The 27,252-nt window shown below is 38.4% G+C and overlaps 1 protein-coding gene across 2 annotated transcripts in view; it reads right to left on the bottom strand.

Moving 5' to 3' along the window:
• IMMP2L (inner mitochondrial membrane peptidase subunit 2) overlaps positions 1-26,975 on the bottom strand; it is an 877,737-nt gene extending 850,762 nt beyond the window's left edge. For both annotated transcript variants that reach the window (XM_032401754.1, XM_032401755.1), the window contains exons 1-2: positions 26,932-26,975; positions 26,333-26,405 (exon numbers count right to left, since the gene is read on the bottom strand). The gene's annotated coding sequence lies outside the window, so the exon portion shown is untranslated. The remainder of the gene's footprint in view (positions 1-26,332; positions 26,406-26,931) is intronic.
• Positions 26,976-27,252: the final 277 nt, after the last annotated feature.

The raw sequence follows: 27,252 nt of genomic DNA, 5'->3' as shown, positions 1-27,252 counted from the left end.
GATTTTACCCACTTGTCAGTATATTATGAGTTACTGTTTAAGATACCTGTGAAGGTGCATCAACATGCAAGGCCCTCTGAAGCTAGGACGTATCTGCCAATCAAAACATTCAAAATCACAGCAGTATGATATAACGTAAAACAAATTTTTAAAAAATACTGTAAGCAGGGTACCTGCAATGAAATACAATGATCCCTACTACATAATTCTAAAGAAGCATGAGAAGTTGGGAAGATAAGGCAACTTAAAATGTCACCAGATTATTATTAATACTATTTTGTATATCTGTTGTTAGATACTTGATCAGTAAGAGCCGATGGCTGTCAAACGCAGTGGAGCATTCCGTGCCATTCCATCAGTTTGATACAAGTCTCTTCTTAAAAGGTATATATTAATGCAGAGATAATCAAATATATGAATGGAACAAAAGGGAGCCACGGTGGCTTCAAAATATTTCTGCAAATTCCTTGACAGGCCTCTTTCAAAATGATGAGCCTAATTCCTATCTTCTTAAGGGTGGACGGGACTTAGTGACCAGCTTCTAGCGAAGAGGTGGCATAAATGATGTTATGTAATTTGTGAGGCCAGTCATAAAAAGGAATGCTACCTCCTAGCTCTCTCTCATCACTACTTCTAGGCAAGCCAACACCACGTCCCGAGAACAGCCAACCATGGGAGAGGCCCTGTTGGAAAGGAACTGAGGCCTCCCTCTCCCCAGTAGCCAGCACTACTGTGGCCAGCCATGTGGGTGAGCCAACTGCAAGCCTGATTCTCCTGCCTCAGCTAGGCCTTCACATGACTGTGGCTTGGGTTGAAATCTTAACTTCAACCGTAAGAGAGACCCTGAATCAGAACTGCGGAGGTGAACTGCTCCTAAATCACAGACCCATGGAAACGGTGAGAGATGATACATGCTTTAAGCCACGGTGTTTTGGGGTAAATTGTTTTGCATATATACCTAATAAAATAGTAAACCCAGAAATAGATCCAAAGACACAAAAGAAACATGTTATATGATGAAGATGTTAACACTGAAGGACTTGAGCTAACAAATCATGTTGAAATAACCAGCCACAACTTGAAGAGGGAAAAAAAAAATCAAAGGTGGATATTTATTTAACTCATTATAGGAAAAAAAAAAAAATTCCACATAAAGATTAATATAAAAAATAAAAATATAAACATAAAACTAATAAAGGAAAATAAAGGCAAACAGTCTTTTAGGGGTGGAAAGAAGCATTTCTGAACATTTTACAAAACCCAGAAAACATTAAAGAAAAATACTGATGAGTCTGACTACATAAAAATCAAAACATACCATAAATAAGGTTAAAAGATAATCAGCATGATATTAAAAGCTGCAATATATATTGATCCTCAAAGTTTAATATATCTAAAATTATACAGTTCTTACAAATTATAAGAAAAAAGACAAATGTTCTGAATGAAAAGTGAGCAAAATACATGAAAGGCATTTCACTGAAAGCAAAAGATGGATAGTTTATAGAGATATAAAAAGATGTTCAGCCACACTAATAATAAAACAAATACAAATAAAAATCACCTTTTTAACCTATCAAGCTGACAAAGATGTAGAGAACTAAAAGCACCCAGGGTGCGAAAATACAACCTCTCATGTTCTCCTGGTAGTGCAAACGGGTAAAACCTTTCTTGAATGTAACATGACGATGTGCACTAATGTGTTACACGAACACACCCTCTGTTCAGGGCACCACTTCTAGGGTACAAAGATATGATCACGGATTTTCAGTACTCCATTACTACTAACAGTGAACCTGAAAACAATCTAAGTGCCCATGAATACATAAATAGACTATGACATGCATGAAGTAGAATCATTTGTAATCATTAAAAAGAATACCTATATTGCTTGACATTCACTTTTGGAAAAAAGTTGGAAAGCTCTAAGTATAATAAGGACTCATTTATTTGAAATTCTATACACACACACAGCATCATCATCATAATCACGGAAAGAAGTCAGGTGAGAAAGAATATGAACCAAAATGATGACAGTAGTGTTTATTGGCAGTCAAAGGATTTTCACTTTCTTTGTATTTTTCCGTATTATTTAAACTTTCAACAATGGGTACATATTATCTTTACAAACTAAAGCAAATTAACATTAGTCTTTTCTGCTACAACAGATATTTCTTTAGTGTAAATTAGCTCATATGCAGGAAAATGGCGTCAGTTGCGTTGGCTCATAGGTCATTTCACATCAGGAGCAAGTTTTCTCACACTTAATGGGAAAGTTCCATTTAGTGGTTTCAAGACTTCCACTATGTTATGCTACCTGAGAAAGCTGAGAGTACAGATGAAGAAATGCACAATATTTTCCCCTGTCTTTAGAATACAATACCCTGGATCAGACTTTTAACTTTGATGAAATTAGTCTCTGGTAGAAGTGGATGGTTTTAAGGATTTATAACTATCAGGAGGAAAACCAGGGTTTAAGGCTGCCTAAGACTGACTGTGATGCTGGGTGTAAATGCCAGTTGAGATTTAGCCATTTTTATTACAATTGTCATTTTTTTGTGTGTTAGTTATGTTTACAACATTCCACTGGTTTCAAATCATCTGTTCTCATCTGTTCCTAACCCTGTTTTCTCTCTAAGCCCTATCACTTCTAGCACATGACTTCGCAGAATTAAAGATTTTTCAGGAATGCAAAAATGAGCATTAATAGAGAAATGCATATGCTATTCTGAGTAAAATGCAAAAACATAGAGAAACATTCCATAAGTAAAAAAAGAAAGGGAAACAAAACTTTAAACTTTATTTCGCTTCAGCCACAGTTTCTAATGAAAGATGTGAAACACAGGGCAAAACAATTTCAATATTCATGATTTACACCATACATTTTTATTGCAATGTTACACATATAAAGAAAAAGAAATGGTCTTTGCTCCACTATCCACTTAAAATCTAAACAAGACAGAGAATTAAACAGGCATCAACTATGGAAGAGGCAGCGATCCAATTAACCTTTTTTTTTCCCCCCAGTGGCACAAAAAGGAGGGAGATTTCTTTCTTTCTCATATAAAAGAATTCCAGAGGCAGGCAGTTCATTCTGACCCTGCACTGTCCATCAAGGCAGTTCACCCATCATCATTCTTTTTTTTAAAAAAACACTTTATTGCAGTTTAACTGACATACAAAAACTGCACATATTTAATGGATACACCTTAACAAGTTTGGAGATAAGTATACATCAGTGAAACCATCACCACAATATATTCCATAAACATATGGGACACCTGCAAAAGTTTCCTCCCACCCTCTTTTAATCCCATTAACTTCTGAATACAGTATTCAATTACATACCCTCAGTGGGGAGGGAAGGAAGGAGAAATGCAAACAAGGAGGGAAGCAGCTCTGAAACTATTTTAGATACATTGTAGCATTAACCAAAGGAATAAAGGAGTTAGTTGGTGCTGTGGAAAAGGGGGAAGTCAAGAAAAAAACTCTCTAGAGACCTAAAAGCAAAGATAACCCAGTAGAGACAAGTATTTCTAGTACCTGGATCTTAGCTTCTAATATGATTCCTCACTATAAGGAACTCAAGCTCTTCAGAGAAAAGGGTTGATTCCAGGGCTGGGCCTGGGAAGGTACAAAATGAGCCTGGAACATTTTGTTACACCACTAAGTAAAAAGGTGCTCAGAAAAATGATGGAAGAACAGCAGGACAGAGGCCTGCTTAAAGAATGGGAAAATCTGATTACTAAATAAGTAACGTCAATAATAATTATAAACTATCAAAAAGTACCTTTGGATTTGCTTATTTTCAGAAATTGGCAGTATCACAGAACTAGGTATTTAGCCTCAAAAGATAAATTATGTAATGCGAATTTAACTTAGTATAAGTAATACCATGAAAGTATTTTATAAACTGCTAAGTTTAATAAAATGCAAAATATTATTTTAAAATAAGTTTCCTTTGCAATCACCCTCACATATAGGTTAGAAATGAAGTTAGTTCCCTTGCAGGTACAAAGAAAAATTTTCAATTCATAAATTATCCATCTATATAATTTCCAAAGTATAATTATTGAGTTGAGTAAATAAGGCGTTCCACTATTCTTTGATTTTATATCTGCATGTCCAGCTGTTATGTGACTTTGAGATCCAGTGGTAAAATGCAAAGGTGTGAATCTGAACTATTTTAATGTACATTTTATTATCAGTAGTCCTGGTATACAACGGTCAGACCCCTGTGGTTTGTTAAAAAACAGCTGGTGTTGAAATTATCTAAGCCTACAGAGCACTGGGAAGAGCAGAGAAATGATCATCAAAAAGAGAGAGAGAGAGAATGAAGTTGGCATTTCTTCCTTCAGTATTTACTCCTTTTACGTCAATAAACATTTGAGTACCTGCTACATGTGGGACATCATACCACTTTCTATACTGAAAGAATGAAGATATATCTGTGTATCTATATAGATATTGAACATTAAACATTGTTCTTTTGAATTAATCTAGCCTTGTGATAAGGTTACCAGGGCCATAAAACGAAAATGAAGAAAGATAGGTTTTATAAAAGAGATAGGCAATTGGGGATGTTATGGAAAGACAAACTACACAGTATTCTATAATCTCTGGTCCTTCTACTCTCAGAAAAATGACTCTATCATCTGAATGGCTGCCCCAACGTCAACATGGTAGTTAGCCAAAGTGCCCTCTACTAAAAAAAATACAAATCACAACTTCCTCTTGCTTGAAATCCTTCGATAACTCTCCATGTCCTATAGCACAATAGCAAACTCCTTAGATTTAACATACACTTATCTTTCATTAGCACATCATGCTCCAGCCAAACCCAGCTACATGCAATTCCTACAATATGTCATGCTTTTACTTGTCTCTGGGCCCTTATATATGTTCTCCTTTGTCTTTATCTCTCTTCCCACCTTCTTTTGTCTTGACCAACTCTTTCTTTTCTTTTCTTTTTTTTTTTAAGTAAACCCTATGCCCAATGTGGGGCTTGAACTCATAACCCTGAGATCAAGAGTTGCAGGCTCTACCAACTCAGGCCAGCCAGACACTCCTGTCTTGGCCAACTCTTATCCACCCTTCAGGTCTGCTTAGATGTCACCCATCAGGAAGTCCACCCTGACTCTCCATGTCTGAATTAGATGCCCCTCCTATGTGTTCCCATAAAATCCTATGTTTCCTCTACCAAGCATTTATCACACCTGATATTCTCATCCTTACCTCCAATCAGCTATGAGTTCTGTGATGGCTTCTTGTTCACTGCCAGACCTCAGCACCTTGCACTGAAGTGTTCGATGTTCAATACAGTTTTATTGAAGAAATCAATAAATGAGTTCCAATAATTACTAAAAATAATTTTAACATACTTTCCTGTCCATGTAGACTATCTGCACTGTATCCAGAATATGATGGATGTGGTGGAGGCAAAGACCGAGAGAAAGGCATTATATGCAACAAACTGTGTGTGTGTTTGTGTGCTTTGTCTGTGTGCATGGGTGAGCACGTTCATGTCTCTGACTACCCATCTCACATCTGGTAGTTTTACTTGGCAGTTGAAAATACTCATTGAGAAAGTGTTTCTTTTTATATTATGTATATTTATATATGTGTATGTTTATGTATACTGAACTTCAAGAGGTTGATTTGGGTTTTTTTTTTTTTCTTCAATAAATCATAGCACATCACTCATGTCCAAAGGCAATAAAGATGGGTAACAAAGAGCAAGTAATTTTTCATAACCTATTCAACTGTAAGACATCAAGAATTCTTTTTTTCAATTGAAAGCTTACTTTTAGGAAGTGTTTAGCTTGTTTTTCCTTAAAAGCAAGGTTTTTCAGTCCACACGCCATGGTGGCCCTAAGGATTCCCTAGAGGCACAAGGGCCGAAGGGAGCAGGCACAAAGTAACCAAAACTCTGAGCCCCAATTCCCTTCTTCAGTCAAAGTCACTCACTTCTATCTTTTGGGTTTTTTAATAATAGAATTTCAAAAAACATTTTCTTTGAAGGGTTCACTACATAAAAAAATAAGAAGAAAAAGAGGTTAAAAACCACCACCTTAAAAAATCAGACATGGATTGAGGCTCAGACTATATAATTTAAGTCCTAATGTTTTTTATATTTCTTGTTTAAATTCATCTCTGTCAGGTTTATAAGCCCTTATTTGTGCTAAAAGGAGAAATAGCATTTGAATGCAGAGATATCCAGGTAGAGTGAAAACATGGGTTTTGAGAAGTGTATTTATTCTGATGCAACATAAGATTATTTATCTTATAATGTTTAATGGCATTATTTATGTACCAATCTTCAAGTTAATGATTCATAACATAGAATACCAAAATAATATAATGAACAACAGAAAAGTCCACTGTAAATGCTAGCTGCAGCTATGTTTTATGTATGGGACATGAATATCCCACCCCACTTTAATAATTTCTTAGTAAAAAGATCACCTTAAATAGGAGAATTCACCAAACTCACACTTAAGTAGCAATTTTAACTACTTTGCCAATAAAGAAAAAAAGGGGGAGCAAGGTAATTGAAACCAGGGGTTGCTCTATATTGCAACATTCAGAAGACCATTCAGAAGACCATTCAGAACACCAGGAGGGAGAATTCGATCTGCTGGTAAACACACTCGGGAGTGATAAGCAGAAATGGGAGTCTCTAAACAGAAACCTTCAGCCATCCTCTACACAATGGCTTTGGAATTGTGGAATGGTATTCAACTGCAAGTCAGGTAAATACCTGAAAACTCCCAGCTCTGAACTTCATAAGTTAGGTGAATCCGAAATCTTTAGAGCTGAACATATATATAATTATGCCTAAGATCTACTGAGCTGAGAAGCAACCAACCTAATTTTCATCTCTTCTGGGAAGTCTTACCTGAGTATTATAAAACCCAGCACTGTGTCCACCCCCAAATTCCTCTGGCATACACTAGCCATACCCCCATTTGGCACCCAGTATTATTAGTTATCTTTTTACAGTTATGTCCATTTTCCACAACTGCACTGTAAGCCCCTAAAGGGTAAGTGACATGTCTCGCTCCTCTATAAACCCTAAAGGTCTTAGAATTTTGCTAAGCATTTGCAGGTGCTAAGTAAATTCTTCTTGACTATTTGCTTAATTTTAGATATGGTTTATATTACCACCCAGTTATAATGTTGATGGAGAGACACTTTGATATGATTGTGTCAGATACTCCATCCCTTTAAATACCAGTCAGGAGCATAAGAGAGAAACTGGGTGACCAGAGCAGGCTGTTTGGGAGCCACCCAATCCATCTGATACAGTACCTCCCTGCATGTGTTACTTCCAAAGAACCAAGTGCCCATCTTACTCTAGAGCTAAATTGTTACTTCTCTTCCCATGCTCAGTACCAAATTAGAAATCAGAAAACTTGGATTCAGGTCCTAGCCATGCCAATGACACAGCAATTCATTTCATCTATTTGAGTAGACTACCTATAAGGTTCTTTGCTTCAACTATCTGTGATTCTGAGTCTAACTTCAGGCCTTTACCTTCCATATCAGAAATCCATGGAATGGCCCCTTCTCCCCACTACTAAAGTTACCTGTCTTCCATGATACACCCCATCATCATCGCCATCATTGCACCCTACTCCAAGACTTTTTCTGACTTCTGCTGCAAGGTTAACATTGGTCATGAAATCATGTTCACTTCTAATGATGACATGGTTAAATTTCTTGCCTGATCTTTACTTTATACCTGTGCTCATTTAATAAACACATGTCACATGGCTGATTGGGTAATACGAGATAACATACACACTTGGGGAAACTTCTAATACATTCCTGCTTTCAGCAGCAAAGATAAGTATAACCCCATTTGCAAATAAGTACCAGTAATAATAAATAAAATTATTTTCATATGGGTCACCAATAGGTTGTTGTCAACTTAATCAATAGTTCAGTGGCCCTGAGAATAATTCCCTGATCTTTCCAATTTTGTAAGAAATTTATTTTTATTGTTTCATCAACATCAAATGATATTAAGGAACATCACAACGGTTGTTACAGTAAATGGCTCAGAAAGAAAATTTAGTAACAATTTTGATAGATTTTAGGAAGTATATGAGCTAAATAAAAATATATGAGCCATATAGAAATTCAAAGCAATTTAAATTAATATCTATCAGTTTTGAATAATGAGGAAGTTTTTCAGAACCTAATATACCTTTGTTCTGCAAAAAGACTAAGCATATCATCCAAAGACGTTCCCCTTTCCCAAGCCAAGTAATTTGTTATCCAATTAATTACAAAGAAAGGTGGCAATTTTATCTCTTCAGATGTGTCTAGCAAAAAGAGCCATAATAAAATCATAGATGAAAGGTCAGTTTTAGAAGTGAGAGAGACATTAACAGAACCCCCCAGGCAATATTTAAAATACTATTTTTCCTTGGCCATAATTATACCAACATTTTGCTATACTTTGGGTGTTAACTTCAGTACAAACATTAAACAGTGACATAAAAATTTTTGGCCAACAGTACTGTGAGATTTTGTTTCATCTTTAATAAGGATGGAGTGATGGCAACCACTCTCAAAATCAGTCAGAAATACTCTTTCACAAATTATTATCAGATCTGTAAACTCTGAAAGAAGCATTAATTGGAAACAGAAAGAAAAACTGTAAGAAACAATTTGACTTTGAAACCAATGAAATAAAAATTTCATTCTAGTAAAGAATATTCATTTGTGTTGTCTAAAATACTGTATCGCTGTAGTAATACTAAAATTAAAATTTTTGTTATTCTATTTTGTTACCTAAATTAATCTCTTAGATGAACCTATTTTTATCCCATTTTGAAAGATATAAGCTAATGCTCACAGTATTTGAGTAATCTTCCTCAAGTCACACAGATAGTAAGTAGCAGTGCTAAATCCAGATTATCTGACCGTATGGACTTTGCAATTAAGCACTATACTCCCACTTAGTTGCCACTCCCAGTAAATATTCACCACTCCCAATAAACATAACAAGAGTTATTGATTTCATAACTGCTACTACGGCACTCAGATGCAACAAATATAAGAGTGTCCTGAATACACAATTAGTTCAACCCACTATATAAAAGGTAAATGCTCAAGTCTCATTAATTTCTAATAAATTTTCAAATGGGAAAGGGGTACAAAAAGGAGAAAAGTACACATCTATATACACAACTTCAATTAATAGAAAAATATCACTGGAGTTGTCTTTGGACTTAACAAGTACTGAAAACTCTTATTATACTGCTATCCTTTCAGCCCTCTGAATTGGCTCTCAGAATCTGAAATTTCACTGTTGAAAGAAAAGAAAGCTGGAAGATACGTGCATTCCAAAACACTGTGCCCTTTTGCGATTTCCCTTCTACATTTACTACCCAGATCTTTAAACACTCAACTAGGATAGCTAAACCAATTTAACTGTATGTATAAAATGTAAAATTGGAAATGCCACAAAATCAACATGACCTTTAAAGTGTAACATTTTCCACAATCATTTACTTAATAGCAGAAAAACATTTTATAGTGTTTAAAGCATAGTCTTCATGTGTAATATTTTCAGCAAACATAAAAGCAAATACAGAACAAAGTACTTAAAAATCAACCACATTTTTTAAACAAAAACTGCAATTAATTTTAAACCAGCACTTTTTCTGCAGTAGTTACATTATCAAACATTCATAACCTATTGGTATGCTTCACTTTTCAAATACAGACCTGATGTAACCATCACCCAAGCCCAGTCACCTCCTGCAACTGGTAAGGCCTACCAGTATGACTGATTTTCCCCCAATTTAGCCGAATCAGTTTGCTTGAGAACTAAAATATACGTCGGAAAAGGGCCAAGATGAGCCCTCTCTGTAAACCAACAGGACCACCTTGATTAATTCCAAGGCACTGATCTCAACATAATGTCTTCTTACCAACCAGACTCCTCAGTCAAAGATACTGAAAGCAAAGATAATAATTAGGTAGTCGATATTACCATAAAATTAAATTTTGTATAAGAGCAAATGTAGTTTTCTATCTTCAGATCCAATCATATATTTCTTAAAAGTAAAAGATATGCAAATAGATGCTAATCGGATGGCAAACTTTCCCCAAGAGAGAATCACACTGGAGATAAATCACCACTCTCATAATTTTAATTCCATAATCAAGTAGCAATTCTTGAGAATATATCTTTCCCCTTTGACTACTTTGATTAAGTAGTTTCAGTAGAAGCTGATCAGAAAATACTTTTTCTCAGATTTTTTTTTTTCTGCACTGTTACTAGCAGGAGATTAAAATTAGCAAGACAAATGAAGTCAGAATCCATATCATCCCCATTTATTGCCTTTAACACCTGAAAGTTAGGAAGAAGAAGAGATCAAGGAAACAAAGAGAGCAATCTAATGCCTGGCTAAAGGACAAATTCTATCTTTAAAATTGAGTGTGTTTCTATCAACTCTACGAATTCAGTTCCTTAATGAAAAGGTTATAGCATGCAGACAAAACAGTGCCATATCAGCCAAGCAACTAAATTAGATACCTCACCTGTCACAGAGAAAATCAATAAGGCCCAATGAATTTATATTGTACACTGATTTATTTAGGGAAAAATTTTGAAATACGATGTCTTTAGCTTTTTGTGTACTAAACATATTCTGCTCCATTGGCTGGAAGAAATCTAAGATGGCCTCTGTGGGAGAGGGCAAACAGGAGTCAGACTTAGTACAAGAGAGAAGCAGAACAAGATGAAAGAAAAGGAGTTGGGAAGGGGGAATTTTCCATTCAACATACATAAAAATAATGGCTTTTTACAGGTAAAGGAAGGTAAGGGGCTACCCTAAGAAGGAAATAGACACAATCAGCTTTGGTAGAAACAAAACAGCAGAAGGTCTAAAGGAGCCCTGAAAAGAGGTGTACACCCCAAACAAAACAAGAGTGAGACAAACTTAAGTAGGAAAAGTGTGGGTCAACATTCAAAGACGAGAATCTGACCTGATTCTTTTCCAGCACCATCTTGTTCTCTTCTGTGATGGTACCTTTCACCTTCCTTCTCTATACCTTTACTTGTGCTACTCCTTCAGCCTAGCATTTCTTTCCAACTTCTCCACTCATTTAATGCTGCAGTCTCCTAATACAAGCTCAGAATCTCACTCCATTTTGTGAAGTCACAGGCAATCTCCAACCTCTTAGTTACACTCCATCCTATAGCACACCAAAGCTTTGTTTATACCTCATTGTGGACACTTAGATTATATTCTGAATCACAGTCATTTATTTACATATTAATCTTTCCACCACCATACCTAGGGGTTCTTATTTTGGGAGGGGGGAAATATGTTATCTTTTTTTAATTGTGGTAAAATACACACGACCTAAAATTTACCATATTAACCATTCTTTTTTTTAATTTTTTTTTATTATTTTTTTTAGATTTTATTTATTTGAGAGAGAGAGACAGAGATAGTGAGATAGAGAGCACAAGTGGGGAGGAGAGGGAGAAGCAGGCTCCCCATAGAGCAGGGAGCCCGATGCGGGACTCAATCCCAGGACCCTGGAATCATGACCTGAGCCGAAGGCAGACACTTAACCGACTGAGCCACCATATTAACCATTCTTAAGTGTATGGTTCAATAGTGGTAAGTATATTCACTTTGTTGTGCAACCAATCTCCAGAACTTTTCATCTTACAAAACTGAAACTCTGTACCCATTAAACTCCTTGTTCCTCCCTACCCCCCACTCCTGGTAACCATCATTCTACTTTCTATGAATTTGACTACTCTATGTACCCCGTATAAATGGAATCATACAGTATTTATTTTCTTGTGACTAGCTTATTTCACTTAGCAAATGTCCTCAAGGATCATCCATGTTGTAGCATGTCAGAATTTCCTTCCTTTTTAAGGCTGAATAATATTCCACTATATGTATGTACCACCGTTTGTTTATCCATTCATCCATCCGTGGACACTTGGGTTGCTTCCACCTTTTGGCTATTGTGATTAATGCTGCTATGAACATGGGTCTTAGAGACTCTGCTTTTAATTCTTTTTTTTTAAAAGGATCTATTTATTTATTTATTTGAGAGAGAGAGAGCACAAGCAGGAGAGACAGAGGAGAGGGAGAGAGAGAATCTCAAGCAGACTCTGTGCTGAGAGTGGAGCCCGACCCGGGGCCCGATCCCAGGACCCTGAGATCATGACCTGAGCCAAAACCAAGCGGCGGTCACTTAACGGACTGTGCTACCAGGCACCCCTGCTTTCAATCCTTTTGGTGTAGTGGCAAAAGTGGAACTGCTGGATCATATGAGAGGTCTATTTTCAATTTTTTGAGGAATTGCCATACTGTTTTCCATAGTGGCTTTACCATTTTACATTCTCATGAAGAGTGCACAAGGGTTACAATTTCTCCACATCCTCACCAATACTTGTTACTTTCTATTTTTTAATAGTAGCTAGCCTAATGAGTGTGAATTCATAGTATCTCATTGTGGTTTTCATTTGCATTTTCCTAATGATTAGTGACACTGGGCACCTTATCATGTTCTTATCAGCCACTTATATATCTTCTTTGGAGAAATGTCTACTTAAGTCCTTTGCTCATTTTTTAATTGGGTTATTTTGTTGTTGTTGTTGAGTTATAGAAGTTTTTATATACTCTGAATATTAACCCTTTATCAAATATATGAATCATTGAGGTTTTTAATTTACCTTTCTATTCCCTAATTTTCCAGAGTAGATTATATGTAATATAGAAATACATTTTGAGTTGAATGTGTTTCTTTCTTTTGAAAAAAAATTTTGTGTAATATAAAATTCAAAACATCCAAAAAGGGTTATATAATAGAAAATAAGACACCCTCCCCTCCCTGTTCTCCTGCCACTCTCTGGAGGCATCCTCCTCTTTCTAATTATTCCCTCCAGAGATATTCTGTGCATATACAAGAAAATGTGTATCTTAATTTAGTCTCCTTCAAAATATTAACCGACTATTACCAATGTTCTGCACCTAACCTTTTTGACTTAATAATTATTCCATTTCAGCATATATAAACTGCCTTATTCTTTTTAACAACTACTACATATTCTACTATATGTACCATAATTTATTTATCCAATCTCCCAAGAATGGGCACTTAAGTTGTTTTCGATTCCTGCAAAGAATATCTCTAAATATATATTATTTCGTCCAAGTACAAGATCTGTAGAATAAATTCTAGTAAGAACTCAAGTGATATGTGTATTTTAAGTTTTGATAACTATTTCCAAATTGGTCTCAATGAAAACTGCAAAAATCCATACTCCCATTAGCAATGATGACTCTGCCTATTTCTCTATACCCTCAATAACACACTGTGTTTGCAAAATTTTTTGTTTCATTGCCAGTCTGACAGACTACTAAGTCTAATATTTGGGTCATTCACAATCCAACCTCAATCTACATGATGCATACCTCATTTCACTGCACTACTCTTTATCATGCTTCAAAGATACTGCATTTTATTTATTTATTTATTTATTTTACAGATTGAAGGTCTGTAGCAACCTTGCATCAGGCAAGTGTATCAGCACCATTTTTTCAACAGCACTTGCTCACTTCACATCTCTGTGTCACATTTTGGTAATCCTCACAATATTTCAAACTTTTTCATTATCATTATATTTGTTATGGTGATCTGTGACCAGTGATCCTTGATGTTACCATTCTAATTGTTTTGGAGCACGACAAACCATGCCCAGAAAAGACAGTGAACTTAATCAATAAATGTGTGTGTTCTGACTGCAGATGTGGTGGAAATAGCACTTTGTCATTCCTTTGGCCACATAATATATTTTGAAGATAAAAAAAAAGAACTTTAAATTAGTAGACATAGAAAAATGAGATTGCTATATAATAAAAATGTTAATAAAAAAGGACATGACTATTAGAGTTTTATCTTGAACTAAACAACATTGAGCATTCTCAAACTCAGAAGTGTAGAGTTTTCGGTAACTATAATGCATTAGTATGTCACTGACCATTCCTCTCTCTAAGTATTTTAAACTAGAAGGACACTTTGAAACTAGAATTGTATTTAATAAATCACTTGCCTCAAGATTTCAACTTCACAAGACTATTTGTAGCTTCTTCCCCCAAAATCTTTCTACCTAACTCTGCCTTGCCCTCGTGGCTTCAGTCACAGAGAGATTGGTCACAAGAACTTTAGAATCTAGGCTTTTCTTACCATAAACAGCAGATAACGTGTCTTTGACTCTATGCAGAAGGTGGCAATATAATTTGTGCTTTTGGAGGGGGACTAACATCTCAAGCTAACAACTAGGTAACAAATATGATTAGGAGCCACACACACAAGCTGAATATCCCAAAGTATATACCTTTCATAATAAGATACAAGCAGGCTTAATCAATAAGACATTTTCGGAGAAAAAAGAATGCATTTTTTTCTTAGACACACCCAAATAACCGTCTTTTCAGCAGTATTGCCTTCTTTTTTTTTTTTTTTTTTAAGATTTTATTTATTTATTTGACAGAGAGACAGAGATTACAAGCAGGGGGAGCAGCAGAGGGACAGGAGAAGCAGGCTCCCTGCTGAGCAAGGAGCCCGATGCGGGACTCCCTGAGCCGAAGGCAGACGCTTAACCAACTGAGCCACCCAGGTGCCCCAGCAGTACTGCCTTCTTAAACCCAAATCATTATTTCCCTTTATTACTTGTCTGCAAAACCAAACAAACAAACAAACAAACAAAAAAAGAATTGAAATGTAATAACTAAGTATAACTCATTAAGCGATTAATTCCTCACATTTCTTTATAACAAGTTAAAATTTACATATGATTTTGGGTTGCTTGGGTGGCTCAATCGGTTAAGCATCTGACTCTTGATTTCAGCTCAGGTCATGATCTTGGGGTTGTGAGACTGAGCCCTGTGTCAGGCTCCGCACTAGACACGGAGCCTGTTTAAGATTCTCTCTCTCTCTCTCCCTCTTCCTTTGCCCCTCCCCCCCCTCTCTCTCTCACTCTCTCTAAAAAAATTTACATAGGATTTTAACAAATAGCTCATATAGTGCTCAAAAATAACCTATAAAGTATATGTTATCTCCACTTTTCCAAAAAAAAATGAAGTTCAGGGGTGCCTGGATGGCTCAGTCAATTAAGTGTCCACCTTCGGCTCAGGTCATGATCCCAGAATCCTGGGATTGAGTCCCACATCAGGCTCTCTGCTCAGCGGGGAATCTGCTTCTCCCTCTCCCTCTGCCACTCCCCCTGCTTGTGCTTGCTCGCTCTCTCTCTCTGCCAAATAACTAAATAAAATCTTTTAAAGAAAATGAAATTCAGAGACAAAAAATTCACTTTCACATTGTTCATAGAGCTAGCACTCAAATAAAACCACATTCTTTTCCCCATACATCACCACTTCAAAGTCTAGAAATTTATATTTAATGTCTATTTTTTTAAGTTTTAAAACAAAGGTTTTAATGAAATATTTAGAATATTAACATCATGCAGTCATACATACCACATGTCTCAAACTATTAATTTCAAACTTAAACTATTACTGTCATAACTCAAGTGTTCAGACTATAGAACTTCTCTTACACGAGAAACAGACTCATAAAAAAGCTAATTAGTTTATGAAGTGCCTCAAACTATCCTTATATAATGATACTAAATAGTTATTATCAAACAAAACTAAATAATAATTACTTAGTATTTGAATCTGACACTAATAAAACTCTCATTAAACAAATAAACTCTTGGAAAAATACCAAAATGCTTTATAAATAATCTGCTACACCAGGCAAACTAAAATTTAAGGAAATAAGGCTACATACTGTTATGATTCCAACTACATGACATTCTGGAAAAGGCAAAACTATAGAGACAGTAAAAAGGTCTATGGTTGTCAGGGGTTAGCTGGAAGAAGACAGATGAATAGGTAGAACACGGTGGACTTTGGGGCAGTGAAACTAATGTATGATACTATAATGGTGGACACATGCTATTACACATTTGTTCAAATATACAATAGAATGTACAATACAAAGAGTGAACTCTCGTGTAAACTATGGACTTTAGGTGATAATGCTGTGTCAATGTAGGCTCATCAGTTGCAATAAATGTACCATTCTGGTAAGTACTGTTGATAATGGGAGAAGCTATACATGTGTGGGGGTGGGGGTATATAGGAAATATCTGTACCTTCCATTCAATTTTGCTGTAAACCTAAAACTGGGCTAAAAAAAAATAAAATCTATTTTTATTTTATTATTATTATTTTTTAAGATTTTATTTATTTATTTGACAGAAAGAGACACAGCGAGAGAGGGAACACAAGCAGGGGGAGTGGGAGAGGGAGAAGCAGGCTTCCCGCAGAGCAGGGAGCCCAATGTGGGGCTCGATCCCAGGACCCTGGGACCATAACCTGAGCTGAAGGCAGATGCTTAATGACTGAGCCACCCAGGCACCCCTAAAATCTATTTTTAAAAATTAAGACAAATTATCTGTGGCAACTCTAATCTTTTCCTACCACATGTTGCTTTATAGGTCCACTGTTACCTACTCAGCAAAGAACACCTTTGACCATCAACCGTAACCTTCAGCTGAACTCTTCTTTATATACTCAGTGCTCCTCACAATGCCTGTTCTGCCCCTGGTAGCCCACTCATCCTCGAACATGACATTGGTAGAGTAAGTCCAAAGACAGGGAGAAAATTTGGTACAGACAACCAACAGAGAAGGCAGGTAATGGAGAAGGAAGGAAAGAATTCCTAAAGAGGACAATTAGCAGGGAAATCCACATGAGAGAGCAGAAAGGAGAAAAGAACCTGAGATGCTATGAATTTACTGGTCTACATAATGTGAAAACCATATGAAATTAAATTATTCTAAAATGTAAAAGATGATATTACAAACATTTCCCTTCTTTAAAAAAAAATCTGTGCTGTACATGATTCTAAAAGTAGAACACTAGAACTTGATAATGTGTTTACAATGTGTCCCCCAGCTACAAGCAAGATGATTTTTCAAAAGCTGACCATAAATGCTACAAACATTTTTCAAAAGAAAGAAATATAAAAGGGTGTGTGTCAAAGTGCCATTACAAAGACCTAGCTCTCAAAATAAACTTTGGATAAAACTGCAAAGATTAAATTTTTATGATTTATCACATGGAAGAAAGATGTACACTTTTATCTTCTGGGCATTCTTAACCTAAGAAGTCAAAAACCTGGTATGAGTTACCAAACTGGGCAGGAGTACAATGAAATTCTGAAGCAGCCATACAGGAATGAAAATGGAGTATGTGTGCTTACTGCTTTGGTCATCAATGAGAACGGGCTAAGCACCTGGCAGATCCAAACATCTGAGTCATTTAGGAGAGGCTAAAGGTTATAGCGGCAAATCAGGGACCCGTTGGATAGGGTTAAAAATGGTTCTGGCAGGAGCCACCACTACCATCAATACCACCCAAACAAATAATGACCCTCTGCATCTGAAATTTCAGGGGAGGCATAAAGACTGGAGTTGTGCTCGTGATCCAATTCGGTTCAGCTAATAGCGATTAAACAACAATGAAGTACTAGGCATTAAGTTAAAGGTGCCATAAGACAATGAAGAGTAAGATGTAGCCCCTACTTTTAAAAGTTTCCAGTCCAACATAGGGTGAGACACGTCCACAAATGACTATAATCCAGGCAAAGTAGAACGAACGCCAAGAAAGAGATACAAAAACAGACATTCAGAGATTTCATCAAGGAGATAGACTGTCTAGGATAAAACCTATGGTCACTCAGTTTACCAACAGGGTCTTGTTATGGTTACTGTCCTTGCTTATAATTTTCTCCCACTATATGTACTACTTCTATACTAGAAGATGTGAAAAACTTGACAAATTTATCTGCTGCTTTAATGTTTCACAAATGATTTTCCATAAATTCTTCACTGAAATTCAAAGCTATGCCGTGCCCGGTGGAGACTATCATCCTGTCAGGCAGCCAAGCCCCCGCGATGGTCCCCAACGATACATGCCTCATACTGTACAGTCTCACCCTGAATCGGGGCTGGCCCGTGAGACCAGTAAGACAGCAAAAATGGTGGTGTGTGACTTCCAAGGATAGGTCATAAAAGGCACTAGAGTTTCCACCTTGGTATCCTGTACGCCACTCTGGGGAAGCCAGCTCCCATGATGAGGGCAGCCCCTTGGAAAGCCCCTTGTGGAGAGGAACCAAATTGCCAACACCAACTTGCCAGCCATGTGAGTAGGCACTTTGGAAGGGAACCTTTTAGCCCCAGGCATGTCCTCCAATAACTGCACCTCCTGCTGGCATCTGACAGTAACCACATGAGATCCTGAACCAGATCCACCCAAACTGCTAACCCACAGCAAACATGATAAAATAAATGATTATTGTTGCTTTCAGCCACTGAGTTTTTGATTATGTTACAAAGCAACAGAGAACAATGCATGTGAGGCTCAGAGAAACTAACTTATCTACTACCATTTAGGAGTGCGCTGGGAAACCAGGTCTGGAATCCAATCTCTAGGCTTTAGGTTCAGTTTTCTTGCCATTAAACAATACTACTTTTCAAGTAAAATAAGTTATAATACCATAAGGATGATCATTTCTATGTGATTATACCACCAGCATTAATATACCAGGTATCCCACAGTAAAAAAAAAAAAAGAAGACACAGCACATGTCCCTATATACTTGACAGACATGATGAGACCCACAATATAATTGAATTCATGGTATTCCATGGTATTTTTTACTGTCTTCTGGAAGATTTCTGGTTTTTTTAATGTACAGATTTTAAAAATAAAAACCTATTTAGAACATTTAATATTCAACAATCACATTACTGACATTGAAAATATTTATATACTTTACAATCTTAATCACAATAAACATCTGTATAATTTTAAACAGAATTAATATGTCAGACAAGAAAAGCTCAACAGCTGATTGTTTAAGGACTTGCATTTTTTCTTTAGGTCTTCAACATTTTAGCATTACACAAATGTAGTAAATAGAGCAGCAAAATGTTCATGACGGTGATATCTTAAATTCCAATCCATAAAATTGTTACTACCTTACAGGACAAGGTAGCCAGCTCTTAGCCTATCTACTCCTGGAGAAAGTCAACAGAATATTTCATTGTCACAACCACATCTGCATGTAATGTCCCTTCACATAATCACCTCTTTTGACCCACATGATCCTACAAGGTGGGGCAGATTTACTACCACTCCCATTTTCCAAAGGATGATGGGGCTTAGAGAAGTCTAAGTAACTTAACTAAGGACACATGCTATTAAAAAGAATCACAAAAATCCAACCTATAAAAAAAAAAAAAAACCCAACCTATAACTTTTTAGCTCCAAGTCCCAGACTTTTTTTCTGCACTATATTTTAGCCCAGAGGTTCTCTACCCAGGCTGCCATTAGAACACCTGGGGGCACTCTGAAAAATATCAGTACCTGAACATCATCCCCAGAGATTCTGATTTAATTCCTCTGGTCTGTTTTAGGCATCTAGCATATAATAAACCAGTGGTGGTAAATTCACAGAAAGCTTAGACTACAAAAGGAGAAACTGCAGATATCTCTACATGTAAGCGGAAACATCTTTATCCCCCAAAGCTCCCTGAAAGACACAGATATCTTGCAATAAACCAAGAACAAGGAGGAAGAGGAGATGAAAAACTCAAACCCATTCTGCCACTACCATGGGGCCACCAAAGAGTATTTTATTCCCTCGCTCCCACTCCTTGAACCTCATCATCCCATACCTAAACTCTACTGCAAGTTCTAGCTCAAGTGTTGCCTCCTGTGTGAAGTCTTCAGGATCACACAGAAGAAAGAAGGCCATTTTTTTGTATCCATCTTACTTTGAACTTCTATAATAGCATGTATTGCTTAAGTCATTTACTTACACATCCATTTCACTCACTGACCTGAGGAGTCCTTAAGAGCAGGATCCCTATCTCATTCATCCTTCCCATCTTATGTATCTTTCCATCTTCTACAGCCTTGAAGATAGCAGATACTAGTAAGTGTTTGCTAAATCAGATCGTTTTTTATGTTTGGCATGGTTAATTCCCCCTTAGCCTCCTGTACGCACTACTTTGAAATTTTTCAGTTTTTAATAGAAGGGGACTTTTTTCCCCCACAGGTGGATTAGGTCAGAGAATAATGTATGCAAAAAGGCCAGATGTGGGAAGAGCAAGTTTAGCAGTGGAATTCTGGGCCAGAAAAAAAAGGGTAAATAGTACATTTAGTATGCATTTTTTGTTTGTTTGTTTTAAAGGGAAGATTAGGCAAAGACAGTGACAATCTGATTTTTATCCACAAGAAACATGACAAAGAACCACCTTTTCAACACCTCCCTGTCTATGGGGCCCTTTCCCTCTCAGCATACATACATGCTCTCTCTCCCCTCAAAAAAAGAAGTCTGCCACAGTGGTTCTCATCCTCGGACATGTATTAGAATCCCTTGGAGAGCTCTGAAAATTCTGGACTGGAGATCAATGAAGTCAGAATCTCTGAGGAGGGGCCCAGGCACACCAACTCTCTCCTCACTTCCTCCCCTCCTACTCACTCCTCTACCCATGCAGTGTAATCTCTGCCCCCACCAGTCCAACGGAACCACTGACTTCTAACAGGCACTTTATAATCTTCATTGTACTTGATGATTCCTAGCATTCCATTTTTAATTGGGTTCTACTTCTTGAAACTCTGCAAGTCGGCCTGAAAAGTTTTGCTTTCTCTTTCCTCCCAGCCTCTCTGGCCACTCCCCTTCAGCATCCTTATATCTGTCTTTGTCTTGGTTTGTCCTTAAAATTTCAATATTCTTCAGGACTTACTTTGAGCCCTTTTCTCTTCTCTTTCTATGCAGTTCCTCTGAGCACTTTTGTCCTTACCCACACCTTCAACTACTCTCCATATACTAGGCACTCAGAATTCTGCATCTCCAGCCTCCACATCCCTTGTGATGCTCCAAGACCTCATATCCAACTGCCTCCTAGACAGCCCCAACTCACCCAGGATATGCCCTACAAGCAAAGTAATCACACGTCCCAACCTGAACCTATCAGCTGCCCCTCAGACCTGCTTCCTCTTCACTCTTCCCTCTCACTACCCAAAAACCTGGTAGCTATTCCAGCATCCTCACTCTCCCATTCCTGTTACATTCAAACAGTCGCAAAAACCAGCCAATTTTCCCTCCTCCTAAATATTTTTCCTAAACATTCTTATTTCTAAGTATCCCCACTACTTCCAGCCTTGTCTTGCTCTCAGGTTCCCATTATCCATACTAATGCACTGTCTGCTTGGGCCTCCAGTCTTGCCTCCCCACCCGGCACCTTGCTCCACCCCCAATCTACCCAACACACCGCTTTCACGGTGACCTTTCATGTCGCTCACAATGCTGCACATGGCAGAGGAGGTGTGCCCTGACTCAGCTATCCGGTTTCATCACCTTTCACTCTTGACTTTGCCCTTCACACTCTAATATAACTGACCTACATCTAGCTCCCTGAACACACCAGGCCCTCATAATGCCATACAACTATTCATGCTATTACCCCTGTGTGGAAATGCTCTTTGCTGCTTGTCAACCTGCCCACTTCTACTCAGTTTTCAAGATTCAGCTCAAACATAACCACTGCTAAAATCCTCCCCTGGCATTTCCATCAGGGAACAAGAGCTCCTGCTAGCCTTCCTTTGCACTTATATCTTCGTTAGGGCAAATAGCACACAATATTTGAACTGTTGGTCAAGATGTCTATTGTCCTACTAGACTATAAGATCCTTGATCAAGGACAGTGACTTCTTCTGTATATCCTCAGCACAAGTTCAATGCATATAGCATATAGTTCAAAAGAAAAAAGGAATTAATGAACTGTAGGCCAATGAAAGGACAAGAAGATCAACTGGACTTCAAGTATAGAAGAAGTCCAGATCTTAAGGAAGTACGGACATCTATTATTAAGTCCCACCTATTAAAAAAATAGAAATAAATGATTATTCAGGTATTATCAAGGTTAAAAAAAAAAGAACTTATCAATAGACTAATCAGGCAATAAGGAGGTAAGAATCTCCAATAGAGCAGCTAACAAAAGATCAACTGAAAGGTCAGCAATAAAGGTGGTTCTTTCTACCAGTCAAGTTATTAATTCATAGGCCTAAGTCCATGGACTGATCAAAAGATCGGCAACTTCCTCTGTCAGTTCACCACTCCTCCCCTTTGTCATTATTCTCCATAGCCTCTTCCCAGCCCCCACTACTAAATCCCAGATTCCAGGGGTAATTTCCCTCTGCTGGAGCCACAGGTCCTACCAGTGGATTAGTCTGAGATAAAAGGCAGGGACTAGGGGATTGGCAATCTTTATTCTTGTGGCCAGGACCTAGAGGAAAGAAATGAAACTACTATTTACTGAGAGCCAGTTTTATACTAGATATTGTGCTACTTTACAAACACTCACTAAATCTCAGAGTAATCATGAGTAATTATCCCATTTTACAGATGAAGAATCTGTATCCAAGATCACAGCTAAGTAATTAGAGCCTACCTGAAAACCCAGAGATAACAGCCTCTAGAGTATTTCCATACTCCTGACTACCTCAAAATGAAGAGAGATGTGGTCTAGCTATTCTAGGCCAACCTCAGAATATATCACTCTCCAAAACACTATTATAAATGTTGGCTAAAGTCTATAGTGTACCACTAATACATAATGGGCATACAGTGAGTTAAAATAACTTTGGTGGGGCACCTGGGTGGCTCAGTCGGTTAAGCATCCGACTCTCGATCTCAGCTCAGGTCCTGATCTCAGGGTAGTTTTTTAAAAAAACAAATAATAATAAGTAAAGAAAAGAAAAGAAAAGAGCTTTGGGGCCCTGATCTGGAAATCTAAATGCTATTTGTTATTTTATTCCTATAAGTACACTGTTCAACATTATAAAAATGGACTTGAAAATGAATTTCTGGAATACCATGGGCTCTTTAGCAAGGCTTTTCCTTAAGAATATTTTTCTTCCACAAAAAGTCACCAAGGATAGAAACTACTTTACCTTGTTAACTTGTAAGAACAATGACACTAGAAGACACCTGTGAGAAGCGTGCTTATCTGACCAGGTGCTCGTTTATAGTGTGCTGTCATTTGAATAAAACATTACACTACACCCTACAGACCAGAGCTTATGACAGAATGCCACAAACTAGAGCAGTACAGCTGATATGCCTATAATCTACTGACAAAACGTACTCCTTAGCAAAGTGAAACCAGATGTCTCGGGTAAAAATCTGATGTCTATGGACTTGTCTTTCTTGGCTTCCAAAGCTGTATTAGATACACTAAATACACAGCTTAGCTGTATATTAAACCCACAACTTGGCAAAATCATGACAGTCTGGACATGAAGCATCAGCATTTTTATTGTAATTCCTATAAACCAAAGACATTTCTGAAATAGAAATCCTAAATTTAAGCACTCGGCTAAATGCTGTACTATGTCTTTCCCACGTTAAGAACAGTGTCAGAGCTTTTTAAACACGTTTATAGAAACTCTTTCCCTTCATTTTTCAAGCTGACACTTTTTAGACATGGCTGTGGAATGATTTCATGGTGGGGGGAGGGGATTCAAACCACATCAGGTGTCAGTCTTTGTCCCAGAAATTCTAGGATCAGATTTAACAGGTGATCACTGTGAAAATGCAAACACCCACCTCAGGAACTAAGTATGAGATACCTTGCTTCAGTTGCAAAGAAGATCATTAAGAATGTGATAGGTGACCAGATAAAAAGGGAGGGAAATTAACAGTATCTATATGCCAGATGCTGCTTTTTGCACACTTTTTAATATACTCATTGTTCTGTTTTGACAGGTGAGAAATTAGGGAGCAAAATTTTAAGTGGCACAAAGTGGCAGTTAATGAGGTAAGAGCCAGGACTCGAGCCCATGTTGAAAAGACTCTAAAAGACGTGCCACTTCTACATGAGGACTGGGCGTGGAACAAGGAGTGGTGTTACATAGCCAAGAATATGGAGGTAAAAGACAGAAATTTACAATTTTGCCAAATAGTAACATATAATCATGAAACAAAAAGTTGAAGAAAGAAACACAAATAGTTGAGAGGGTTCCTCTGAGTCAGTTCATAAGAGACTTACTTTCTACCTTTTATATCCCTGCAAGACTCATTTTTAAATAACTTTTTTTAATCCTATATATCCTTTGTAACAAGAAAGTCATCTTAAATAAAAAATGAGGTTAAATGTACAGAAACTCATACAAGTGAACAGTCTAGTATTTATTTTCTTAAGTGCATTATCCTTAACACTCCATGTTTTCTCATCTTATGTCATCTTTATGGAATAATTCAAAATACTATCCTCATCTAATTTTTTATACTGATACATTTCAATACACCGCAAAATGACTATAGCACTATAATAGTGCTCCAACTGGTCCTAAGGGTTAACTTGCCTCAAGCTTATGCACTCCTTGCTTGCTGACCTAAGTCCCTTGGTCTGTAGCCAAACTAACCTACTTTCCTTGAGATTTGCAAACAAGTGGCCTTTTGAGGAGTGAAGGACCAAACTTTCCCAGAAGATAACGCCTAATCACATTTGAAAACAGCTGCCGTTGATGCCAGCAAGTCTATTCAGGATCATGTCGACATACCAATAACCACCTGGGCCCCAGCTTCTCCTGCATGGAGCGCCCCCTGCCCCATTTTTCACGCCTTCTCCTTTAAAACTCTCCAGCTTCACCTGGCCTGGGAAGATGGTCTTTGGGACATTAGCCCGCCATCCTCCCCAGGTTGCCGACTTCCTGAATAAAACAATCTTTCCTTTCCCGCTTGTCTCTCACCTGTCTCTCAAGTACTGATTTTCAAGCTGCCAGCAGCCAAACATGAGTTCGGAACTGATTCTCTGTCCAGTAACAACACTATTCTAAAACAGGACACAAATCACCATGGTCAGTAATCCTTGAAAGTTTATCACTGAAAGTACTAGAAGGCAGAAAAATAGCACTGTCCTCCCACAACACTGTATAGACCTGCACATGACTAAGATCAATAGTATAGGGAAGGTCTCGTACAGTAACACTTAAGTATTCCGAAAATCTACAGAAAACTGGTGAAAGGCCTGCTCCAAATGGCCATCTCCAAACCCAGTCTCATCATTTTTACCGTCCTACTTATGTATCAGTGTTCCACACTTTGGTGGGAAAAAATAAATACCTACTGAATCAATGAATGAACCCATCATCAATAAACAACTATTTTCTGGTTTTTCATAAATTATATGGTTATCTATCACTTGAGTCCAAATAAGACTGGTTCAGGGCACAGGCAGCCATTGTCAAGTTGCCACAGAGTGCAATTCTAGCTTTCCTTCATAAGTATCCAAGAATGGTTTGCTACATTCTTGCTTGTGGCTAACCTGAATTTTAGCTAACTTAAAATGTTTTATATGGGACACATGGGATGCATAAGGTATTCCCAACTTTCTGAGAGGGGCTGTGTTTCATTTCACCAGTAAGAAGGTATAAGGAGTGGTATATTGGAGAAGTAATGGAAAATTTGCACTAAAGAACCACTGAAAGAGATCACGCCGAAAAATCACAGCAAACCCCAAGGGTTTCTGTGCGCTGTTTGGCTACTTTTCAGAAGTGAACAGAATATTTGTGAGGGAGTATCAAAGCGAAAGTCAAGAGTAAAAGACCCAGCCTGGTAATGTCACCCCCCACACCAAAAAAACAAAGACAAACACAAAAAAACAAACAAAAAAACTTCCTCCATGAGCTTGTGAGAAGATCCCAAAAGAATTTCAACAGTTACCATATTGCTAATTAACTTTACCCTTTGGCGTCCTAAAGAATTTTTACAGGAGTCTCTTTTTAAAAGGTAAAGATCTGTGGGTGGGGTTCCTGTCAATAATCAAGCAGGACCATGATTCTTCAATACAGTCTCCGGGATTAATCACAGCTTAGAGGAAGACATAGACTGGAGGCAGACAACTGCAAGACCCACGTTCCAAAGACGGGAAGAGTAATGACAGTTTTCTGTCAAGTGGCTATAAGGGATCTTTGCCAAGCTGCCAAACTCCCAGCCAGCTCTACAGACTCTAGGCCTGAAAAAACTCTTGGGTTTGGAGCCTGTGACCCTTGAAGGTGGGCCTCAGGTTCCTGATGAAATGGAAGAATCTGGCCCCTAAATCCCCCAGGAGCAGTTCTGGATCTAGATTTTTCTCTCCCTTGCTCTTTCTTACTATAGCCCTAGCTCCTTCCACCCCTGATCATTCCTTACTTACCCTTTCTCCCGTTCTTCCTCGGTGAGAAGGGGTAAGTGGTTATTTTGTGCCCTCGCCCAATTTGGCCAAAACCCTAAAAGTAAAAATGACAGAGACAGACAGGTGCTTTAAAATCCTGATGTTCAAGCCTCAGGAACTCCCACCACATGCCCAACAGTTCAAAGCAGAGGACAGCGCGTCCCCACAGCGCTCCCTCACGGCCAGGGCTTGGAGCCGGAGTTGTCCCCTAAGAGGGGGACGAGGAGAGGACGAGATCTTGGGGTGCCCACTTGGCGGGGAAGAGCGAGCCGCCTCCCGACTAGGTGTCGCCGCGGTTAGGCGCCGGTTTGCAACCACAGTTAGCCGGAGGAGTAGGCGACAGGGCCGGCCGCTGCGCGGGCCCTCAGATAAACACGCGCACGCACACATGCTCGCGACACCGCAGGACTCGCGGCCGAGCAGCCCTCAGCCTCCCAGCAATTCCCGCCCCGCCGGGAGCCGACTCCAACGGAAGGGTCCCAAGCCCAGAGGACCGCCAGGTGTCGGCGGTTGCGCACCCACCCACCCCCTGCAGCCTTTCAGTGCCCCCCGAACCGCCGCCGGGCTCCCGCCCTCCGCACCCGCTGCGCAGCTCAGCCCAGGGGAAGTCCCCCCGCTAGCCCCGCCCTCCGCCAGTGGAAAACTCCGCCTCCACTCCCGGGCGCGCGGGAGCCGCGCGAAGCTCCGCCCACGGCGGAAAGCCGGCACCGCCCCCTCCTTCCCCCTGGCGCCCGCCTGGGTTAGGCCTAAAACCCGTCGTGGATTTGCAACGGATCAAAAGTAACACTCATTCAGCAAGCAATAACTGAGCCCTTACTCTAAGGTCTGCACCGTACTAATGACTGAGAGGACAAGAGAGAGCTGAAACTCTGTGAAACTGTGTCTTCAGCTCCTCCCCTTGT

The sequence above is a fragment of the Phoca vitulina genome, unplaced genomic scaffold (genome assembly GCF_004348235.1).
Source record: "Phoca vitulina isolate PV1807 unplaced genomic scaffold, GSC_HSeal_1.0 scaffold4, whole genome shotgun sequence".
NCBI lineage: Eukaryota > Metazoa > Chordata > Mammalia > Carnivora > Phocidae > Phoca > Phoca vitulina.
Note: the sequence above shows the minus strand (reverse complement) of the source record. Positions and strands in the feature narration are given on the sequence as shown.